Genomic DNA, 17,377 nt, shown 5'->3' with positions numbered 1-17,377 from the left:
GCTCCAGGCTCTGAGCTCTCAGCACAGAGCCCAATGCGGGGGCCCAACAGTGGGATCGTGACCTGAGCCAAAGTCAGACGCTTCACTGGTGGAGCCACCCAGGCGCCCCGCCCCTTAAGGCGCCTTCAAGTGCACTAGGGCGTTTCAGGAGTCTGTCCCACCTGCGGGAATAATGCCCTTCGGTCTGTTGTAATTGAAACGGTGTTTTAAAAACAAACCCACACGTTAACCACTCCTTTTTCTTTACATTGTGATTTACAGAAGAGTGGCAGCCGTGGTGGAGTGCCCCGGTGCTCCACACGCTTTACGTAGTTGCCGCGATGCACGTCTTGCCTGCCTTCGTCTGGTACATTCGTCACAACGAATCTTTATACTTCTACTTTGTTATTAACTGAAGCCCCACCCTTCATTCAGGTCTCCTTAGTTTTTCCCTGATGTCCCTCTCGGCTCCCGAAGGCATCCGCGCTACTGCTTGCATTCAGGTCTCTCCTCCGGCTCCTCTCGGCGATGACAGGTTCTCAGGCTTTCCTTGTTTTCGATGACCGTGGCGGGTTTGAGAAGCGACACGGGTCAGGTGTGTTGCAGATCGCCCCTCTCCCGGGATCTTCCTGATGTGTTTCTCACGATTACGCTCGGTCATGTGTGCTGGGGGCTGCAGAGGCAAAGTGCTGTTCTCGTCAAATCCTATCCAAGCATAACACTCATCTTTTCTTTTTGCAACGTCAGCGAAATTAGAAGTTGTTAAATAACTTCTGGCATGTTCCTGCCTTTTCTGAAGTGGCATGTATTGAAAACTGAGCACGTACTTCCCCGAAGCGGAAGGAAGGGTCCTTCCCCCACAATAGGACTTGCGAAGCAGATATCCAGAAAGGTTCAGTGGCCGTGGCTGTACCCCCACACTTGGTTGGCTCCCGGCCTTAGTGGCAAATGAAAACTCTGTACTAAGGTCTCACCTTTAATGTGAAGTTTCACCGTTGGTTCCAAGAAAAACTGAGATCGAGAAATTTGGACTTAAATATCTACAAATCTCTACAGATCTGTACCTTGGAAACAGGTCGTTAAAGGCTTGCTTTCAGAGATTTAAGATCTTTTAAAATTGAAACTAAACTCATGTGAGCGTTTGGATCCCCAAAAGAAGTCTTTAAACACACACACACATTTTTTATGCTGTCGTTGGAAAAAGAGAATGAATATTCCTTTGTCAAAGGAAATGGCTAAAAGTCCAGCTGTCGTCTGGTGAAATGTTTTAGCACCGTCATGGTTAATTGGCATGAGATGGTCTCAAAATGACCTGTTCCGTTGCCCACAGTGTGGGTTGTTGCAAGAGAAAAAAAGAGACTCTGGTTGCAAGAATGCAGGAAACTCAAGAGTTTATAGGTTCAACCAGAGGTTTGTTTTGGTGACGGGAAATTTGGCAAATCCTCAAAAAACTAACGACCGCGGACCATGTTTTAAAATGGACTGTATTTTTTTCCTCAGAAATTAGTGGGGCAACTGAAATTTTGCCTTTTAAAAATTATTATAGTATTGTCGTGGCAGCATGGAGTATCTACGAAAACACTGTATTTCACAAGGTCCCTTTTCAAGTACAGGAGACAACAAAAGGCTCAAACAAGGATTCGATACAAACTAGCTATTCAAGGCGGCTGTGTGAAGCTTCTCCGTTGGCCAAAAGAATACTAAGGGAAGCTGTGTCCAGAATTAACATTTATACTGAGTGGAGGAGTGTGTTGGTTTTTCTTTTCCCCACGAAAGTACATGATAGGAAAATGTAAGCAGCAAAGTCTTTTTAAAGGTTGAACCTTCTTTGTTTTTTTTTTTTTGTAAATTTTTTAAATGTTTGTTTATTTTTGAGAGACGGAACCTGAGCGGGGGAGGGGCAGAGAGCGAGGGAGACAGAATCAGAGGCAGGCTCCAGGCTCTGAGCCATCAGTACAGAGCCCAACGCAGGGGCTCGAATTTACGAACCGTGAGATCATGACCTGAGCGGAAGACAGACGCTCAACCGGCTGAGCCACCCCAGTACCCCCGTCGTTCTTTTGTGATTAAGCACACCGCATCTTCAGACGCCACAGAAGAGAGAGGACATGCTCAGAAGATGAAACCCAAGGTCAGACGGCTGACCTTGGGAGCAAAAAAAGTATATATACGTGGTTTGTTTCACTCTTTTATTATTCTACAGGGAAAAATCCCAATTCTTGCAAACCTCGTGGGATTTAACTCGCTTTATTTTAACACCAGAACGAGTTCGTCGAAACGTTATCCTGCATAAGAGAGCAAGCATCACAGGGCCCGTGGCTGAACAATATTGGTGACGTCACATATTAAAGTTAATTTTGTAGGTGCAATCCTGGCATGTGTGCAGCGGGTTACAGTTTGGGGAAAGATGCTATGAATCGGTGTCATGGGGAATACATTCCAGGTAAGGGCTGGATGCCCAGCTTTATGGAAATAAAGAGCACCACCAATTTAACACAGGCATCCCGTACAGCATAACCCTTTCTAAAGTGCACACAACAAAATCACGTTCAACCCCCCTGCCCAACACTCAGGACATCTAGCGTCCGCGCCCCCCGCCGACCAATCTTCCCTTCCAGCAGCCTTCACCCACCTACACTAGCGAGCCCTTGCCCGCACGCCCCGTCTCTGGTTCACTTTGCCCCCCAGGCCAGATCCTACTCATCTTCCAGCTCGTCTGGGAAGAAGATTGCTGGCTTGCCATCCACCCCACAACCCAGACCAATTTTCTTCCTTTGTGTCCCTCTCCCACCTCATTCCTGCCTCAGGGCGCGTCAAGCCTTCTGCCTTATTTTAGAGCTATTTCTGTCCCCATCTCCGATCCTCTGCTGATTGTGACATGAGCTCACGCTCTTGCTAAGCTCCCTGAGTTCCCGTCGTCGTACACATCTGACTGTTCCAAAGTCACCAACACAGAGTCCCCCTTCTCAGGAGACTCGGATGCAATCAAGCTGTCACAGGAGCCTGAGGGAAAGCCGGACTATGAGGAAGAGGCCCCCCGAGTTGGCTGTCGCTAGTTGCAGGAGTGACCTGGTTAGACTACTACTGATCTGAGACATCAGGAGGTTGAGCTAATGACCTCCAGTCCTTTCCTACATTCGGATTCTTGAAAGCCTTCTAGAATATTCCAGCACATAACAAAAATTGTTTATAGAAGCATGTAGTGTTATACTCTATCGTACAAAGTTCCTGTGATAAATTCTTTATTTTTTTCCTCAAAACAAAGTAAAGAGGGGGACTAGCCAAGGGGAAAAATAGCCTTGAAAGGCGCTAAGGGTAACTCAACAGGTTTTGAAAAAACCCCAGTGTTTTGTTCTTGTTCTCCCTGCACTCTGTCCTCCAGGGGAATTTACCCACAGCAGGCCACAGATACTCGAGTTTGTTCGTCCTCCCGAGTTACCGAAAGTTAGGACCTGGCAGTCTCCAGCCCTCAATGGGTACTTTCAGATTCATTTGTACCCTGGCCGCTGTCATAGTTCAGCCTGCTATGAAAAGTACCACAGACTGGGTGGCTTATAAAAGACAACAACAACAACAAAAAGGGCTGCTCACAACTCTGGAGACTGAAGTCTGAGATCAGGGTGCAAGCGTGCTGGGGTTCTGGGGAGGGCCCTCCTCTGGTTTGCAGACTGCTGGCTTCACTTTGGCAGAAAAGAACTAGCTTTTGCCCCTTTGTCTAATTTCCATTCATCGGGGCTCCCTCCCCTCATGACCTGATTACCTGCGAATTGGCTGGCGGCTGGGGGAGGGGGGGACACAGACCTTCAGCTCTCAACAGTCACCAAAATGTTATCAAAATTGGCTTGAATCCAGCTTGATTTTCTGCTCCCCCCCCCCAAGAAGAACCTCTTTTTTCGGCGATCAGTGCAGAGATAAGGATCCTGCAGTTTCTGAATAGCTTCTGTTTGACACCTTTTTTGGGATGATTTTTTTTTTCATCTACTACAAAAAAACTCTCGGTGAAAAACCACCCCTAATCTTACCACGCTATCACAACTACCGTAAATAGTTTTGACATTTCTGCCTAGTCAGTTTTCCCCGCATATGATTTAGTAACACGTCATTAGCATAAGCCCCAAAGGTCAATGTTTTAAATACTTGCGTATTTCATTGAGTGCCTACCTGTATCTTTCCACGTCAACTTCTCACCCAAACTGGAGACACGAACACCAGCAGCAAGGGTGACACCCCTTCATTTTCAAAGGCTCACAAATCAGATCGTTTCAGACCTAACTTTTTCTCCCAGACACCAGCGCTTCTTTCTGAAATTTTCCAGCGTTCTCATGAATCCAGTATCTCTGCTTTCCAAATTGTTGTGACAGTTGAACCACACTATGGCTGAGGCACCAGAGAACAAAACAGGAAGGTCTAAAACTGATCCCCCCATATTGTGCGGATCACTGATCGCGCATGAATAATTCTCAGTTTGGGGAAGATATCTCAAAACCTGTGGGGCGCCTGGGTGGCTCAGTCGGTTAAGCGTCCGACTTCAGTTCAGGTCATGATCTTGCGGTTTGTGGGTTCGAGCCCCGTGTCGGGCTCTGTGCTGACAGCTCGGAGCCTGGAGCCTGCTTCGGATTCTGTGTTTCCTTCTCTCTCTGCCCCTCCCCTGCTCATGCTCTCTCTCTCTCTCTGTCTCAAAAATAAATAAAAAAACATTAAAAAAAATAAAAAACCCTATAAAAAAAAAAGAAGATATCTCAAAACCTGATCGTAAATAATTTTACCCATTTAGTAATAAAAAATAACAGTGATTTTATTGCTGCATTGTAAAATGAAGCTTTAGTTTTTCTCATGTTCCTAGATTTGGGGGACTTTTAAAATTAGTTTTGTGTGTCGAGGGACATTCTCTAGCTATATAGGGTTGATGTCCAAGGATGTCCTCATGACTGTTTACAAAATCCAGCTCAAACCTATCCATGAGCGGCTCCCAGAAAGAGCACTCGGCTACCAAACCTCAAGTTTTTTTTTAATCCACCAGTGACTTGATATCTGTCTTCAGCACCATCCTTAAGTAACCAAGGTGTTTGTAGCAACGTCCAAATAAGGATTTGAGATTTCAGTAAGCACGCGAAAAGATGCTCGGCATTTAAAAAAAAAAATTTTTTTTTACGTTTATTTATTTTGAGCCAGACAGAGCACAGGTTGGGGAGGAGCAGAAGGAGGGAGAGAGAATCCCAAGCAGGCCTGATGCGGGGCTCAAACTCACACAGTGAGAACGTGACCTGAGCTGAAATCAAGAGTCAGATACTTAACCAACTGAGCCACCCAGGTGCCCCAAAGCTACTCAACATTATTAGTCATCAGGGAAATAGAAATCAAAGCCACAGCAAGATACTACCTCACACCTATTAGGATGGCTAGAGTTTTAAAAAATGGACGTAAGTGTTGGTGGGGATGTAGAGAAATTGTAACCCACATAAATTGCTTGTGGGTTGGTAAAACCGTATGTAGCCCCTTTGGAAAGTAGTGTGTCTGTTCCTCAAAATGCTAATGTTTCTTTATTTTTGAGAGAGAGAGAGAGAGAGAGAGAGAGACAGAGCATGAGTGAGGGAGGGGCAGAGAGAGGGAGACACAGAATCTGAAGCAGGCTCCAGGCTCTGAGCCATCAGCACAGAGCCCGATGCAGGGCTCAAACCCATGAACCACGAGATCATGACCTGAGCCGAAATCAGATGCTTAACCGACTAAGCTACCCAGGCGCCCCGTTCCTCAAAATGTTAAATATAGAGTTACCATATGATCCAGCAATTACAGTCCTAGGTACAGACCAAAAAGAAATGAAAACCTACCTCCATATAAAAATGTGTACATGAATGTTTACTAGCAGCATTATTTATAATAGATAAAAAGTGGAAACAACCCAAATGCCCCACAAATGATGGATTGATAAAATGTGGCATATCCGTACCTTGAAATATCATGTAATAAAATGAATAGGGGCGCCCGGGTGGCTCAGTCGGTTAAGTCTCCAACTCTTGATTTTGGCTCAGGTCGTGATCTCACGGTTGTAAGACAGAGACCCGTGTTGGGTTATATGCGAAGCGTGGAGCCAACTTGGGATTCTCTCTCTCCCTCTTTCTCTCTCTCTCTCCCTCTCTCAAAATAAATAAACGTTTATGTATTTATACAGGCTGCAAGATAGATGAACCTCGAAAACATTATGTTAAGTTAAAGAAGTCAGACACACCAGTCTTCATCTTTATAATCATATTCTATAATTCCATTTGCAGAAAATATCCAGAATAGGCAAATGTATGGACACACAACATAAATTGGTGGTCGCTTAGGAGAAGCGGGGAAGTGGAGAGGGCTGCTGATGGATATGGGCTTCTAGGGGTGGGGGGGGGGGGAGGCAAGGGTGATGATACTGTTCTCAAATTAAATTACAGTAATGGCCGCATAACTCTGTGAATACACTGAGAACCACTTATGGAATGGAATTTAAGATGCTTACAGTCTAGTGGGAGAGAAACTATATGTGCATAAATGATCAAAGCAAGATATACAGTAAGAAATACCACCCGAGAGGGCTAGATTAATTGCTGTGTGCCTTCAGAGAAAGGCAATTCCTTCCATTGAGATGGAATCTGGGACACTTTTGTGGAAGAGAAGGCATTTGGGCTGAGCCTTCCAAGGTGACTTACGTATACCCAGACATAACGGTGGGAAAGGCTGTTTGCTGGCTGGCTCGCTGGCTGGAACAACATAGGGGTGAGAAAGCTCCCTCACTGAGCAGCCTTTTTAGGCATTAGAAGTAAGAAGGAGAAACATCTCCCCTGCCCCCACCCCAAGAAGGCTGCTGTCCAGTAGGGGAGACAAAAATATGAAAGGCTACGATAAAAGATGAATAAGTCATAGGGAGTCCTAGGCAGAGGGTACAGCATGTGCAAAGGCCATGGGGCCTGGTGGAGCTTACGAGCGGGGGTAGCAGCAAGAACTCTCCCTGAGAGACGGTCGGAGAGCAGCCGGACAGGCAAAGCCAATGGCAAGCTATTAATTGTACATTGTGCTGTTCTTGCAAATTTTGTGTAAGTCGAAATTTTTCTTAATAAACTATAAAGGAGAAAGACATCGTGGCCTTGTTGGGGTGGTGGTGTAAGTATTAAAAACAGTTTCAAAGCCTACACTTGAGTGGGGTCCGCACCAGAATGCATGGAGGGCTGAGTTAGGCCAAATCCATGACATCAAGATGCTTTTCATCTCAGCCGCAACCCGCGAGTGGCCTCCTTACGGCGAAGCCCCAAGGGGCTGTGTGCTCTCACCAGCCTGTGTGTGATCCGTTTCTGTAATGGCCTCTTTGCTCACTGATGCAGGAGGTCCAAACCGCCAATTTCAGCACAGGACGGGCTCGTTACGTTGTTTTCACTCAAGCTTTCAAATCCCAGTGATGGCTCTCCTAGAGAATTGCCAGGCTGCTGTTTCCTTTTATTTTGTAAGGTTGTTTAAGGAACGACCACGGGCACTTCTGTGACTGATGAAGAGCCTGATCTTGGAAGCAAGATGTGCTTGGATTCAAATCCAGACTGCTCTTACTGAGCTGTGTCCCTTCAGGCAAATGACTTAGCCTTTCTGGGCACAGGCTATCACACCTACTGCAGTAAGTTTGTTATTAAACATCAAATGCAGAAGAAACACGGCAGGGTCGGGCATGGAACTGGAATTGGGGGTAGCGATTATTATTTTTGTCTTTTGAAAAATTTTGATTTTATCTTCATCTTTCTCTTGTACTCCCTTCAGTTTCTTTGTCTTCCTTCTTCTCTCTCATCTTCCTCTTTCTTTTTTCACCTTAACAATTTGCCCTTCAAAGAACCCAGAAACCAGTGTATGAAATTCTCCGCTGTAATATTACCCTGGCCATCCAGAGGTGATTCTTGAACCGGAAGTCCCTGAGAAAGGAGTTGTGTTGACGTTTGGTTGGGGGTCGGAGGAGTCCATCTTGTATTAATTACACCTTATGTTAAAAGGATCCGGGGGCGCCTGGGTGGCTCAGTCGGTTGAATGTCTGACTCTTGATTTTGGCTCAGGTCATGATCCCAGGATTCTGGGATCAAGCCCCAAGTCAGGCCCTGCACGGAGTGTGGAGCCTGCTTAACATTCTCTCTCTCCCTCTGCCCCTCTCTCCCGTTCTCGTGCATATGCGTGCTCGCTCTCTCTCTCTCTCTCTCTCTCTCTGAAAAAATAAATTTTTTAAAAAGGATCTGTAGGGGCGCCTAGGTGGCTCAGTCGGTTGGGCATCCGACTTTGGCTCAGGTCATGATCTCACAGCTTGTGAGTTCGAGCCCCGTGTCGGGCTCCGTGCTGACAGTCCAGAGCCTGGAGCTTTCTTCAGATTCCATGTCTCCCTCTCTCTCTGCCCCTCCCCTGCTCAGATTCTGCCTCTGTCCTTCAAAAATAAATAAACATTAAAAATAATTAAAAAAAAAAAAAAGGATCTGTAAGCAAAATACGTGTGCACTTTAATCTTATCATTGGCCCAGCACTATAAGTAGAAGGCATTATTATATCAATGACCAATGACAAGAGAGTGCAGCTCTGTTCTATTTTTCCTCTAGGAAAATATGAACTAGGTGTTTTTTAAAACTTAGTATTGTGTTCAGGCAGATGCTAAACATTCCCCAGTGGGCGAAGGCTTTTACACTCATCTTTCAAACATTTTTAATTCAGGCAAGTTTGATACAGAGAAAATGGGGTCCCAGGTTTGCCCCGTCTCATTTTGGCTCTTAGAGAGTGAAAAGGGGGAACATGATGTGGTCTCTGCCCGAAGCTGGTTCAGTTAGGGTCGCTCCTGGGACCTGTCTCAGTAGAGAGGACTCCCTTGCAAATCCACTTCGGGCAAGTTGGAGACATCATTGGATCAAGGGAGGTCACTTGACCAGAGTGGGCCCATCCATTGGCTGATGGGTGGCTCATAATGGCAGTCTCCCAGGGAGCAAGCTATTATTTAGACTAGCTCCCTGTAGTAAAATGGCGAATGGAAACAGACAGACAGACAGAGATGGGATAGAGCAACACGTCCCCAGAGCTACATTGCGTCCTGACAGCTTTCCCTGGAAGGGGCTCGAATATCCTCACTGCCTATCTTGAAGGATGCCTTGATGGCTCTCCATTCTCCACGATGGACCGGGGCCTCCTGCTAGCTCACAGGGCACAAAGCAGAGGCAAATGTACACAGTTAGCAGGTTTTCTCCCCAACCCTTTGGCTTTGTATCTTTGCATGCAGATGTCTACATTTTGTATTGCTTTTTTGAGGTAATATGTTTATAAGCGCCTTCCTGAATTTATTTTTCTACCTGTCACCGTAGCAAATCCACCCGAATATCAAGAATGTTCTCCCCATCTCAAGACCATGACTTAATCACACCTGCAAAGACCTTTTTTTCCACGTGTGGTGCCAGTCACAGCCTCCAAGGACTAGGACTTGGACATCTTTGGGGGGCCGTGGAGGGAATGTTCCAGTTGGCTGTTATTTGGTGCCTCTCCCTCCCACTTGCTGGAGATGTGCCCTCCTCTGCTCCAACCTTCCCTAACAGCAAACACTCTGGCTTTCCCGCACAGTCCAGCTCCCTCCTGACTCCCTATCTCTGTGACAGCCGCATCATTTTCTCCATCACCCTCCTGGGAGTTATCTTTGACCCTTCCAGCTCCTTCCCTATTCAGACCTCACCCCACCCACACTTTATGAGTCACAGATCTCAGAGTCCCCAAGTCTCTGAGCAGAAGGGAAACTTCCCATCCAATACCTTTGATTCACAGAGACAGAGCTGAGCCCCAGAGAGACGTGGAGACTTGTCCACATCACCTGGCGATTTAACGCCAAGGCTGGATGAGAGCCCCGGGGGCCCCTGGTCCCGGCTGCCCATCCTGGTGAACGTCGTCCTGAGGACGGTGCTGGCCACATCCTTCTTCTCCAGCCCTCCCCTCACCTCCTCTCCGCAGGATGCTGCAGAAGCCCCTGGGGGCCTCTCCTCCCGTCTCCCCAGCCTTGGTTCACTGCTCTCACCTGACCTGGGTCACCCCCGTGGAGATGGTTTCAGCGTCTCCCCGTGACGCAGAGGCCAGATTCAACTATTCGGCGAACATTTATTAAGCATCTATTACATGCTAGCTGTTGGGGGCAGGGGATACATGGCGAAACATGCGTCTGGGTGGCATGCTGCTGTGGCCTGGCATTCGCGTGTCTCAGCCACCTCCCCAGGCCCCCACTGCCCCAAGGAGCCCACCTACACGACTGGGGTGCCCGCACTCATGTTTCTGCATGTCCAGGGGGGTCGTCCCCTGTGTGCAGAGCACCCGGTTCCTTCCTTGCCATCTTCAAAGCCCAGTGCCTGGCCCCGCCTACGAAGCACGCCCTGCACTCCAGTCCAGGACCCTGAATTTAGCCCCCTGGCTGGTATGCACCCTTCTGCGACCTCGGTCCTGCTTCCTGCCATGGGTTGATCGAAGGAGCCCCTGGCAGCTGCCTCCCAGGGTAACTTTCCGCCACCATCCCCACTTGGCTGCACCTGTCTTTCCTGGGTTTCGCTACTGCCTCCAGCAGAGGCACCCCTGACTCGGTGGCCCCAAAGCGCCCCCACTCCGAATGCGACGGTTTGTGTCATTACCTCTCTGGAGAGCAAAGTCAGGGGGAGCCCCTCAGCACAAGGGTGCTGTGTGTCCAAGAGCCGAGAAACTCCCCCAGGGGCCCGTCACCTGTTCCCACCCCAGAGTCCGGAAAACTGGGGACCTCGGAGAAGTCCTGTTTGGTCCTCAATAGTAAGCGTTCCTGTCCTCCATAGACCCTGAGCAACCTGACCAGCCGGACGGCACAGATTCCTGACATTGTTATGGGTGTTTTACCTAGTTCCTGCGAGCCCCGTGGGGTTTCATTACCTCTGGCTGCGTAACAGACTACCCCAAACTCAGTGGCTCGAAACAACAGCAATGCTATTTGCATCTGTGGGCTGTGAATTTAAACAAGGCTGGGGAGAGGTTGGGGGGGGGGGGGGCTGGTCTCTGTCTGGGTGGGACATCCAACGTGACGCCTCCCCCACCGTGTTGGGCCCGTCTCAGCCGGCCTGGCTCCCAGCCAAGTCTGGGGGTGGCTGGACCCGCCAGCACAGGGGCACACACTGGGCTGAGTCCCTCAGTCCTCTTTCTCAGAGCCTCGGGGCCTGTCCCTCTCTCCACGTGGCCTCTGCAGCAGGAGAGACAGGCTCGTTCCGTGGTACCTCGGGGCTCCAAGAACACCAGGGCAGAATCCACCAAGCTTTCCAGGCTTTTCTAGGCTCGTGCTGGTTCCCTGTCACCTCTGTCATAGTCCATTGTGTTAGGCAGCCCAGACTCCAGGATGCATCCGTTCCATGCCAGGAAGGCACGAGTGCCGGGAGGGGTGGATACCAGGGCTGTGGGTCACGGCGACCAGCCCTGTAACGACCTACTCTCCATGCCTTTTCTTTCCAGGTGGTTCTTTGAGGTGGGGAGGGGTGGCTCTGCCCCTCAGCACCCTTCCTAATGGCTGGCTCCTAGGACTGGCTGGCTTCATCACATTCATTTCCTTAAGAAAGGAGAAGGGGAACCATCTGTGTCCCCAAGAGCTTTCCTTGGGATTGGTTGCAGGGAAATGAAGCATTTGGGCCTTTGGGCCACCTTCTTTTACGCATCAGAGAACTGGGTCTCATCTGAGCTTTTAGCTTATATTTCTGCAAACGACTACATAAAAAAGGAGGAGATGAGGCTTGAGAGCCCAGGACTCTCGTGTTTTGTTGAAAAATAGGGAAATAGGGGTGCCTGGCTGGCTCTGTTGGTGGAGCATGCGACTCTTGATCTCAGGGCCGTGAGTTCAAGCCCCACGTTGGGCAAAGAGCTTCCTTTAAAAGAAAAGAAAAGAAAAGAAAAATAGGGAAATAAACTGACTTTTCAGAAGTTCATTGCCTAGCCAACTTCTCCTGACTATGTCTAATCTGTAAAACAAAAGATACCCATATTTTCTTCCACAGGCTACCTTCACCCAGATGCTCACTGCTTTGATTGGATATACCCGATTATTTCTGACGCCCTTTGAACCCAAACGAATCACATGGTGGCAGCCACTGTCTGGGGTGAGGGCCACTGGGGTCACCCCAAAGTCCCCATGCTTCCTAAATGTGATAAAACTAGTTCCTTGGAGGACAAGATAACCCCCCACCTCCTCTCCCAAGAGAATATTTGGAAACATCGCCATTTTTTTTTTTTAATTTTTAAAAATTTTTTTTTTTCAACGTTTTTTATTTATTTTTGGGACAGAGAGAGACAGAGCATGAACGGGGGAGGGGCAGAGACAGAGGGAGACACAGACTCGGAAACAGGCTCCAGGCTCCGAGCCATCGGCCCAGAGCCCGACGCGGGGCTCGAACTCACGGACCGCGAGATCGTGACCTGAGCTGAAGTCGGACGCTTAACCGACTGCGCCACCCAGGCGCCCCTTATTTTTTTAACATTTATTTATTTTTGAGACAGAGAGAGACAGAGCATGAATGGGGGAGGGGCAGAGAGAGAGGGAGACAGAATCGGAAGCAGGCTCCAGGCTCTGAGCTGTCAGCACAGAGCCTGATGCAGGACTGAAACCCATGACCTGAGCCACCCAGGCGCCCCCACCTGCTGATATTTTTTAAGATTCATACAAATGCTCCTCCTGCAAGGTGCCTTCTTCCCCCAGTCCCTCCAAGCAAATGTGATCTTCCTCCCCTCTGAGCCTAGCACACTTGGAGTGCATTCTGTGTGGCTCTCGCGTGGGCCCGGTACGGGGTCTCTTGCGTGTTCTATGCTGTAAGGTCCCTGGGGGCGCGGGGCTTGTGATTTACCAGAATTTACTCTCCCTGAGTCACCCAGCCCAGTGCCTTGCACGGGGAAGTATTGGCTATTTGTGTGGAATTTGTCTTTGTGCCTATAGAATTACCTTTCTTCTCTTTCCAGGACTGTGTGTAGGTTATGTGAGCAACGATGAGGTCACCCCCACCTCCAAGAATTTGAAGATAGGAAAATAAGATTTCCCTTGGAGATAAGGTTAACAGATTTAGCAATAAAAGTACAGGATGCCCAGTTAATTGGAACTTCAGAGAAATTATAATAATAATAAACATATAATATATATAATACATATGATAATAATTTTAAGAATAAAGCATGTCCAAAGCTATACTTGGGGCATGCTTATGCCAAAAAGCTATTCATTGGTTCTCTGAAATTCAAATACCTGGGGAGCTTGCATTGTATCTGACAACCCCTCCTTTGGGAGTTAAACCATAAAGCTAACACAAATGTGAGGGGCGCCTGGGAGGCTCAGTCGGTTAAGTGTCCAACTTAGGCTCAGGTCATGATCTCAGAGTTTGTGAGTTTGAGCCCCGTATCGAGCTCCATGCCAGCAGCTCAGAGCCTGGAGCCTGCTTCGGATTCTGTGTCTCCCTCTCTCTCTATTCCTGCCCAGCTTGTGCTCTGTCTCTCTCTCAAAAATAAATAAACATTAAAAGAAAAAAGAAAAAAAAGAAATGTGAAGTCACATTAGGAAGTCAGAATGGGTCCTTCAGCAAGACTTGACTATAATTGGAGAATCTAAGGAAAGCATATTTACAGAAACACTTCAGACCTTCTATTGTGACATAAAGAATGTGCCAGTCAGGAAGGGGGTTGGCCCACAATGGAAAATGGAGGGTGCTCTGAGCTCATTGTGGAGATAGACTTACCAGGCCTTTGCATGGCCACTGGGGTCACCCCGAAGTCCCCATGTTTACCGGGAAAACTTGTTAGAATCTGGAGTCCCATCCCTCCCAGGAGTGAATGTTCTGGTCTGAGAATGGATGTATTTATATTCAGCCTTCTGAGGGTAACAGTTAAATGGCCTCAGGGACTTTTTACACCATTTTCTCCGTGCTGGAACCCCCCAGGTGACACCCAGGGTCAGTAAGTTGTGTTTTATCTCAACTACTGCACTCTGTTTTGCGGGCTGTCTGCTACAGCAAATGGCAGAATCCATTTCTTTTCTTTCTTTTTTTTTAATGTTTATTTATTTTGAGAGAGAGAGAGCACGCTCATGCACGTGTGCGAGATCAGGGGAAGGGCAGAGAGAGATAGGGAGAGAGAGAATCCCAAGCAGGCTCCACACTGTCAGTACAGAACCTGATGCCGGGCCCGATCTCGCAGACTGTGAGATCATGACCTGAATGGAAATCAAGAGTCCGACGCTTAACCAACTGAGCCACTCAGGCGCCCCCAGAATCCATTTCTTCAGGGTCTAAGTGCAGGGCCATAGTAAGTAGCGTTTGTTTATTTATTATCTATTTATTTATTTTTTATTTTTTTTTTTTTGATGTTTATTTTTGAGAGAGAGAGACAGAGTGTGAGCAGGGGAGGGTCAGAGAGAGAGAGAGGGAGACACAAAATCCAAAGCAGGCTCCAGGCTTTGAGCTGTCAGCACAGAGCCCGATGGCAGGGCTCGAACTCATGAACCACGAGATCATGACCTGAGCCGAAGTCAGATGCTCAACAGACTGAGCCACCCCGGCACCCCATAAGTAGCATTTATTAAGTGCTTCCTATCTCTTCCAGAATCCTTAGAATAACTCGATCTCAGATTTAGAGATCAAGAAGAGAGGTTTAACAACACCTTGTCCCAGGTCACGCGCCCAATACGTGGCCCAACTGGGACTCAAACCCGTGGATTCTTCCTATGATTATTAACCATTATTGGCAAAGTTGCAAGCATCTTTCTTTACACACACAGATACCCATGTTTTTATATGAATAGGCTCAAGTTATATGCACTCTTTTGAACCTTTTTAATTCAGCAAGATCTGGGGGACATCCCTCCATGTATGTGGTCCCAACTGCCATGCCATAGAATCACGCAGAGTAGAGCTTTACATGTTAATAGAGACTTTGGCAACTCAAAAAACAAGCTCAAGAAGACTCCAGAGGTGAAATCCAAATATTAAGGAGTAAGAAATACTCAGCCTTGAAAAGAAACAGCCTCAAGCCCTATCACATCCAAGGCCACCAATAAAAGCCTAGTCAGTTTTAAAGCCACTGCACAGCCAGTAAGAATCTTTTCGTGTTTTGTGTTTTGTGAGAGGGCCGAAGTTATTTGAATTACCGTTTAAGAGGCTTTACCCAGGTTACTAGGCTGGATCCTGAATCAACTGAGGTGTGTATGTATAGAAAACCACAGACTCTAAACAGGAAAGGGAAGGGTCTAGAAGGCAGCCCAGGGGGGAGAGCCCCCCCCCCCCCACCGCCTTGCCAGTTATGTGGACACCTGCTGTTTCAGAAGCCTGTCACTGTCAGGGCTGTAAATCAATCCCCTGGATGAAAAGGATTATAAATCACTGCTCTCCTTTCATTTGAATATACATACCCCCAAACCCTTCCCAGGAGAGTCCTGGGCCCGCAGAGTTCAACCACCCCCGGTGACTCACACCAACAGGCTGTTTGTTCAGAGAGCATTTCCGTAATCAGAACTTGTGACCGACATGTCCAACCACGAGGATGTATCACAAGGACTTGTCGTGAGCGCTGGTCTCTTAGCAGAGACAGGCTGCTAAAATGTTAGGGCTTTGCGTTTTTGCCTTTGGGGTTTTGTCACGCCGTTCGTAATGTGGTCAGCTTCTTCTGATCACAAACAGTTGGAAGGGGCTTTCCCAAGTCTTATTTCATCCGCTCAGCCACCCTACGGGTACAGGTTCTTACTGTCCCGTTTTGTGGATAAAGGTACTGAAGCTCAGGGAGGTAAAGTATTTTGTCCGAGAGGGGCCACTGAGGGGGCGGGGGGGTGTGCCTCAACTTAAAACCCAAGTCCACTGACCATGGATTCTAGATTCTCTGCCTGTGGTGCCCAGGCCTGAGCTTCCAGAATAGTGTTTTTTTTTTTTTTTTTTTTTTTTTTTTAATGTTTTAATGTTTATTTTTAGAGTGAGCAGGGGAGGGGGCAGAGAGAGAGGGAGACACAGAATCTGAAGCAGGCTCCATCCAGGCTCTGGGCTGTCAGCCCAGAGCCCAATGCAGGGCTCAAACCCACAAACCGTGAGATGGTGACCTGAGCCGAAGTTGGACACTTAACCGACTGAGCCACCCAGGTGCCCCTGAAGTAGCTCAGTTTAACCCTCACGATCTCTACGGAACTGTCCACACCACCACCGCCAAGGGTATTAGGCTGAGCTTCGTTTTCCTCAGCCTCCCCCACCCCCGTGCCTGCTGGGCTGACTGGTGCCACTGGACGGCCCAGAGAGAAGAGTGACTCAGAAAGGCAAGGAGGAGAGTTTCCAGGCAGGAATGCTCCGTGGAGTCAGATGCCAGGGGTGATAACGGCCCACAACGTGCCATGCTTTGTTGTGACTTTGTGCCTTCAGTACATGCTGTTCCCTCTGCCTGGACTGTCCTGAACTGGCCAGTCCCTACACCTCCAAGACTCAGCCCCAAGTATTGCTTCTTTGTCTACACAGTGGAAACATCATTATTGCTTAAAATATAACACAGCCTCCTTATTTTATTTTATTTATTTTTTTTTTTTATTTTTGAGACAGAGAGAGACACAGCATGAACAGGGGAGGGGCAGAGAGAGAGGGAGACACAGAATCAGAAGCAGGCTCCAGGCTCTGAGCTATCAGCCCAGAGCCCGACGCGGGGCTCGAACTCACGGACCGCGAGATCGTGACCTGAGCTGAAGTCGGACGCTTAACCGACTGAGCCACCCAGGCGCCCCACAGCCTCCTTATTTTAAAAAGCAAGCACAAGGGAACACATTTTTTAACTTGTCTTTAAATGCACACATTTAACATGTATATGTGAATTTGATACTTAATATTTATACTGAATAAAAAATAAAAATGTCTACATTTTTGTGTTTGTACATTTTACATATAAAATATGCACATTTGTATACAAATGTAAACTCTCACAGTGGAATCATACTACGTATGGGTTTTATAACTCATTTCCATTCACCTTATAATGGATCTATTTCATATCATCAATAAGTACTGATTTACATAAGATTTATATTTGAGTACGAATACTTAATAAATATAAAACTAGTAAGTGCTCATCGCAATAAATATCTAGAGTACCAAAAGATATAAAAAAGGAAGTAAACAGCACAGAAAGCCCTCCTTCCAGAGAGAACCATCGTTAACATTTTGGCTTTGACTCGACACACATATACTCATGCTGTTACATAAATAGGCTCAAGTTGTAGATTCTGGTTTGAAGACCTTTTTCTATTTTATGTATGTCTTACTGCTGTCTTTCTTTTAAAAAAAAATTTTTTTAGGGGCACCCGGGTGGCTCAGTTGGTTAAGCTTCCGACTTCGGCTCAGGTCATGATCTCGCGGTTCGTGAGTTCGAGCCCCGC

The sequence above is a fragment of the Neofelis nebulosa genome, chromosome 16, assembly GCF_028018385.1.
Source record: "Neofelis nebulosa isolate mNeoNeb1 chromosome 16, mNeoNeb1.pri, whole genome shotgun sequence".
NCBI classification, from domain to species: Eukaryota; Metazoa; Chordata; class Mammalia; order Carnivora; family Felidae; genus Neofelis; species Neofelis nebulosa.
Note: the sequence above shows the minus strand (reverse complement) of the source record.